The sequence below is a fragment of the Canis lupus genome, chromosome 17, assembly GCF_011100685.1.
Source record: "Canis lupus familiaris isolate Mischka breed German Shepherd chromosome 17, alternate assembly UU_Cfam_GSD_1.0, whole genome shotgun sequence".
Lineage (NCBI taxonomy): Eukaryota > Metazoa > Chordata > Mammalia > Carnivora > Canidae > Canis > Canis lupus.
In genome coordinates, this window is record NC_049238.1 from 6,225,081 (window position 1) to 6,232,130 (window position 7,050).

Here is a 7,050-nt window from a genome sequence, read left to right on the forward strand (position 1 = left end):
TGGGTGGCTCAGTGAGTTAAGCCTCCGACTCTTGATTTTGGCTCAGGTCATGATCTCAGGGTTGTGAGATTGAGTCCTGCATGGGCTCCACACTGGACATGGGGCCTACTTCTCTCCCTCTACCTCTGCCTCTCCCTTGCTCACTGTCTCGTGAGCTCTCTCTCTCTCTCTTTCTCTCTAAAATAAATAAATATTTTTTAAAAATAAGTAAATAAAGTAAAATCACAACACACTAAAATTAAGTGGAAATCCAGGATGCCTGTCTACCTCAGTTGGTAGAGCATGTGACTCATGGTCTTGGGGTGGTGAGTTCAAGCCCCATTTTGGGCATATAGGTTACTTAAAAAACAAAATAAAATTGAGTCATAAGTGACAAGATATTTAAAAAGTAGAAATCTGTAATGAAAGAGGTACCAAATGTTCCCAAGATAGATTAAACCAACTATATTATCAGATTTATAAATAGTGTTACCACATCCAAAATGAGAATGCAGATCGGGTGAAAATACTACCAGTAGAAGCTCCTTTCTTAGATTCTTCATTTGAAATATTATCCCTAATTTTGGGGAGACATTGAGAGGGTAGCATTACAGAAAATACTAGGTAAAGAAGTTGGGCACTAGAACCAGATTTCTTGAATTGGAAGCCTACTTGTTACTTATTTGTTTTGGGCAAGTTATGTAATCTCCTTGGACCTCAACCTTTCCATCTATAAAATGGGAATAACAATGATCTGTGCCATTCAAATACGTGATGCCTGTCACACTATAAGCTCTCAATAAAATTATCCATCATTACCTCCATCATCATCATCATCCTTGCCTGTTATTATAGGAGTCTCAGGTCTCACAATATATGGTCACATTTACAAGAGAAAACATAGACCAACCAGAAGTGTAGAGTAACAACAAAAAGTTAGTTTAGTCAGCTTATCTCTTGAGAGGGAAAACAAAACCAGTGAGGACTAAAATTTGATGTAAAAAGAGTTCATTTATTTTTAATTTTTAAAATTTTTTAAGTTTTTAAGTTCTGCTTAGTTAACACATATAGTTAGTTTCAAATGTACAATGTAGCAGTTCAACACTTCCACTCACCTGGTGCTCATCACAAGTGCCCTCCTTAATCCCCATCACCTCTTTAACCCATCCACCCATCTACCTCCCTTCCATTGACCATCAGTTTGCTGTCTATACTTTAGTGTTTCTTGGTTTGCTTGTCTCTCTCTGTTTTTTCCCCTTTGCTCATTTGTTTTGATTATTAAATTCTACATATGAATAAAATCATATGGCATTTGTCTTTCTCTGACTTATGCAAATGGCAGGATTTCATTCTTTTTTATGGCTGAGTAATATTCCATTGTATATATATATACCACACCTTTTTTACCCATTCATCACTCAGTGGACACTTGGGCTGTTTCGGTAAATTGGCTACTGTAGATAATGTTGCTATAAATAAACATCAGGGTGCATGTCTCCCTTCCAATTAGTATTTTTGTATTCTTTGGGTAAATACCCCATAGTGCAATTACTGAATCACAGAATAGTTCTATTTTCTAATATTTTGAATCTCCATACTGTTCTCCAAAGTAGCTGCACCAGTTTGCATTCCCACCAGTGTAAGAGAGTTCTCCTTTCTCCACATCCTCACCAACACCTATTATTTCTTGTGTTGTTGACATTAGCCATTCTGACCTGTGTGAGGTGATATCTCATTGTAGTTTCGATTTGCATTTCCCTGATAATCAGTGATGTTGAGCATCTTTTCATGTGTCTGTTGGCCATTTGTATGTCTTTGGAAAAATGTCTTTTCATGTCATCTGCCCATTTTTAAATTGGATTATTCGGGGTTTTTGGGTGTTGAGTTTTACAGGTTCTTTTTTTTTTTTTTTTTTTTTTTTTTACAGGTTCTTTATATATTTTGGATACTAACTCTTTATCAGATAATGTAATTTACAAATATCTTCTCCCATTCTGTAGGTTGCCTTTTAGCTTTGTTGATAGTTTCCTTTGCGTGCAGAAGCTTTTTACTTTGATGAAGTCTCAGTAGTTTATTTTTGCTTTTGTTTACTGTGCCCCAGGAGATATATCTAGAAAGAAGTTGCTATGGCTAATGACAAAGAAGTTACTGCCTGTATTCTCTTCTAGGATTTTTATGGTTTCAGTTCTCACATTTGGGTCTTTAATCCATTTTAAGTCTATTTTTGTGTATGGTGTAAGAATGTGGTCTAGTTTCATTCTTTTGCACATTACCATCCAGTTTTCCCAACTCTATTTATTGAAGAACAGTCTTTGTTTCATTGGATACTCTTTCTTTGACAAAGATTGACTGACCAAATAATTGTGGGTTTATTTCTGAGTTTTCTATTCTTCCATTGTCCATTTTTATGCCGGTACCATACTGTTTTGATTACCACAGCTTTGTAATATAACTTGAGTTGTGATACCTCCAACTTTGCTTTTTTCAAGATTGCTTTGGCTATTTGTGGTCTTTTATGGTTCCCTACAAATTTTAGGATTGTTGAGAACATTAATTTAAATGATTGATCACAGTCCTGGCCTACCTCACCTGAAACAGAGCTTTATATTCACAGAAATAGATCAGATGACAGTAAACTTTATCTTCTTCATAAATCCTGGAATATACTGTGGTTAATTAGATTATTTTGTTTTTCAACTGTCAGTATCGATTCCAAGCCTTTACAATATACACAGTAGAAAAAATATGAAGAAAAAGACAAACAGTAATTAATATAAGGATTTCATGGAGAACTGAGCAAATGAATGTATAATTTATCATTTGGAGTATTACTTTGTGAAACATTTAAAAATTATTACCTGGGGGTACCTGGGTGGCTCAGTCAATTAAGCATCCAACTCTTGATTTTGGCTTAGTTCATGATCTCAGGGATTCTTCTGAGATCGACCCCGCCATCAGGCTCCATACTGGGTGCAGAGTCTGCTTAAGATTCTCTCTCTCCCTCTCCCTCTGCCCCCCACCTAAAAAATAAAAATTAAAAAATTATTACTCTGGTGATATTGAAAATCCCAGTTACCATTAGACTTCATCTCTCTGTATAGTATTTCTTTAAATACCATCTCTCTGAATCCACAAATACTTATCTTCTTTTGGTCAGCATCCAACTGGTAACCAATGAAATGATCTTATATTATTCTAGGACAGGAGCCAGGAATTTGATCTTATTGCATAAAGCTACTCTATTCCTCTTTGTGCAAAATATATTCAGCCTCTGGTCCCTGGATACTTATCTGAGAGAGCACTTAAAATTATTCCCTCTAGAGTTGCTTGAGTATCATTGAGAAATAAATTAAAAGAAAAAAAAAGCCAACACAAATATGTCTGACACAACCCAACAAGTCAGTGTGTCTCAGTGGCTTCCACGCAACTTCCTTTACCAGAATCACTGAGAACAGTTGTTTAAAATCCAGATTTCTGGACAATACCAAACACATGGAGAATCAGAATTTGAAGAAGGAGAAGGAGAGAGGGGAAGGGGAGGATTTAAAAGTCAGGGCCCTGGAATCTGCATTTTACCAACATCCATGGTTAATTCCTAAGCACACATAGAAGTTTAAGAGCCATTGCTCTAGGGTCTTACTTTGTTAAGAACCTCATTTTAATTAAGCAGATACAGAAATAAGTCACAGATCTTGACTCTTCTACCAGAATAAGTAAATTAACTAGGTTCCATTGTCTTTCAAATTTATAAATAATCAATCAATAACCCTTTTTCTATGTCAAAATAACTAAATCCACTAACGCTAAATAAGTAATGATAACTAACATTACTGGACTCATGCTGTTATTTAGATGAAATCAAAATGAAATGCTCAAATTCTTGATTGTATATGTGTAATAAGGATATAAATATTCTATGTTTCTGGTAACTGGTTTCTACAAAAATCATAAATCTGCCAACTTTGAGATCCTGCATTTGAAAGCCAGCATGGGCCAATATACCATTCATATGATAGAGTATTTGGACCAGGAAGAGAATGTGGGGAGGAAAGGGAATTCATTTACCACAGTGTTCAGTTTTAAGAGGCTCATTTAGATCAAGACCTATAAATAATATGCATATCTAATGTTTTCCCAAGGAATGGCATATGCCGGGACTTCTATGAAGAAAAAGCCATTGTATACAAATATTAACGAGATCATCCAGGGAGAGGATGAAAAGAGAAGCAGTTAATAGGCCTTAGAACAGTACAGGCATAAATAATAATAATAATAACAGTACAGGCATTTTTTCTTTTGCTTTTATTTTTTGAATTTCACTGCATTTATGTGTATGTAAATGGCAATTCACGTGCAAGTTAAAAACCTAATAGCAACATAAGACATTAACAAGGAAGGTCACCTAACAACTCCTGATTTCTCCCCACTCCTGATTTTTGCTTCCCATAGTTAACATTTTCAACTCTTAAAACTGTTCTGTTGTCTTCTGAATTTTCTTTTTTTTTTTTAAAAAAAAAAAGCATATACTGCTATTTCAAAACTTTCTCATTTTAAGCAATATACATTGCCCACTTTACTATGGATGGTGGGAATACAGCTCTTTTTCCACCCTTCCTTCGAACCTATCCTCCCAGTATAATTATATCACCATTGTGGGTTAAATAAATATTCAGAGTTTCCATTTTTATAACCTCATAAATATTCTTCAAAGATGAGCCACATAATATACTATGATTATGTTTCCATTACTTTGTATTTGTCCTGGAGTTAACATTTACCTTTTTCTTCATTCAATTTTCTGTGTAACTATCACTAATTCATCTCCAAATTTGACCACACAACTCTAAAACATCTATTAACAGTGTTGCATGCATGGGGTAATCTATCAGTTTTATGGTTCCCTAGATGTTCTGCTACATTCCCCTGCCCCATTCTGGACTGGGTGCTCTCTGAGTTCTAACGCAAGCCTTCAGCCTAAGGTTTTCAATTGGTGTCATGGAAGGATTTCTCTCACTTTTTTCCTATGTTGGAACACCTGGGTGTTACACAGCCAAGAACAACACTCAATCACCCCATTGGACTGTTCTAATAGCAACCCCACTGCCAATGCCACCTGCTGTTTGGTACTTATGATTCTAGGGATCAGAGAGTACATGATTTCTCAGCAGGCACAATATTGTCCCAATAGAGGCAAAAATTGTTTTGGGAGGGAATGAGTAGGCAAAAATACTATTTTGAAATATAAAACATATACTGAAGCACCTGGGTGTTGCAGTCAATTGGTTTTGGCTCAGGGTTGAGATGGAGCTCTACATCTGGCTTTGCACTGAGCAGGGCATCTACTTCAGATTCTCTTTTCTTTTCCCTCTGCCCATCCCCCTGGTGCATTCTCATTCTCTGTCTCTGTCTCTCTCAAAATAAATAAATAAATAAATATTTTAAAAAATAAAATATAAAACGTATATAATAGTACAAAAATGGTTAGACAATGTATCTGTGGTATTACAATATCATAGATGGGAATAATTGGGGAGGGAAATATCTAAAAAGGCTCCTCAGGGGAGCAATAATAAAAAGAAAAAGGTTGAGAAACACTGAGACATGGATGTCACAGAAGGCCTGATACCCCATATAGCTACTACCTCACACATCTCCACCTTCCAAGTCCCTTATGGTGGGTTCGCTTGATAGGACCTTGGTAAATCATAGCACTTTTGCTGCAAGGGAACCTGGGGAGTAGTTTTTTGTTTTGTTTTGTTTTGTTTTGTTTTGTTTTGTTTTGTTTTTTAGCTTTGGAGTACTTAAAGCAGAGGAAGGCAGTTAGGAAGAGGAAAGAGGGGGAGTGGCTGTTGAGTGCACGGATCTGTAACATCCGCCAAAGCTCCGTCTGGAATTTTAGGTTGAAACTCTTTTGCACTTAGAATCTCAAAGGCATTACTCCATTTGATTACAACCTCCAATGAGGCTGTTAAGAAATGCCACTTTAATTCCTGAATCTTTGTATGTGATCTGTTTTTTTATTCTTTTTCTTTATTTAATAACATTTTGGATATTCTTTTTATCATTAATATTCTGAAATTTTAGGGATCTATCTTGGAGGATCTTTTCTAGTTCTTGTACTGGGTATTTTAGGGGCCTGTTCACTTCCAGAAACACATGACCTTCAATTCAGGGAAATTTTCTTAAGTCTTTGATCATTTCTCCACTTCCTTATCTCTGTTCTCTATGGACTTCTTACTTATAAGCTATTAGACTTCCTGAACTGATCCTCTCATTCAATTTTTTTTCCTATTTTCCAGCTCTTTGTCTTATTTAACACTTTCTCAACTTTATCTTCCTGATTTACTGTTTTTTTTCCTCCAAATATTTTCCATTAAATTGGTCACAAAAATTACATACATTTCCCTCATTGAAAATCCTTTTTTTTTAAACTTTGGTAATGAATAAAAGTAACAAAATGCAATAACAATGCAATATGGTGTAAGCAGTTAAAAATTTCATGTTATGAGAAAAGGAATTTGTACAACAAAAGAAAACAAGCAGTCACAACACACCCAAACCACAGGCAAAGCTGATGCACTCATCGACTAAATCACAGTATTCCACTGTTTATATGATTACTAACTCAACCACTTATAAAATGTAAGTGAGAACATTAAAAAATAAGAAATCCACCTCATGTTTCTGATTTTCACAGTAGCAGGGCTCAACTTATAACAGCATCTTTATTGACACTAAATGTTAAATGTTTCCAAAGTAAAAAACAAACTTGATTCTTAAACTCTGCTAAGCAGGTTTTACTGAAATAGTGCATTTTGTTATACTTACAAGGAGAATCTGATTCAACAGAGTAAATAAAATAGCATGACTAATAAACAACATCAAATAAATATCACTAACAGTAATGGTTACACATATTAAAGTATTGATTTGAACTGTGTTCTAACTGAATTTAAGTGGCCATTAAATCAGCCAACTTTACATTATCATCAGACATAGCATCATATCAAAGCATATGAATTCACCCATAAATAGTTTCCAGGTCTATTATACCTAACCCTAAATTAATAG

At 35.1% G+C, this 7,050-nt stretch overlaps 1 long non-coding RNA gene across 8 annotated transcripts in view; it reads left to right on the plus strand.

Moving 5' to 3' along the window:
- LOC102152159 overlaps positions 1–7,050 on the plus strand; it is a 30,369-nt gene that overhangs the window by 4,277 nt on the left and 19,042 nt on the right. The window lies entirely within an intron of this gene.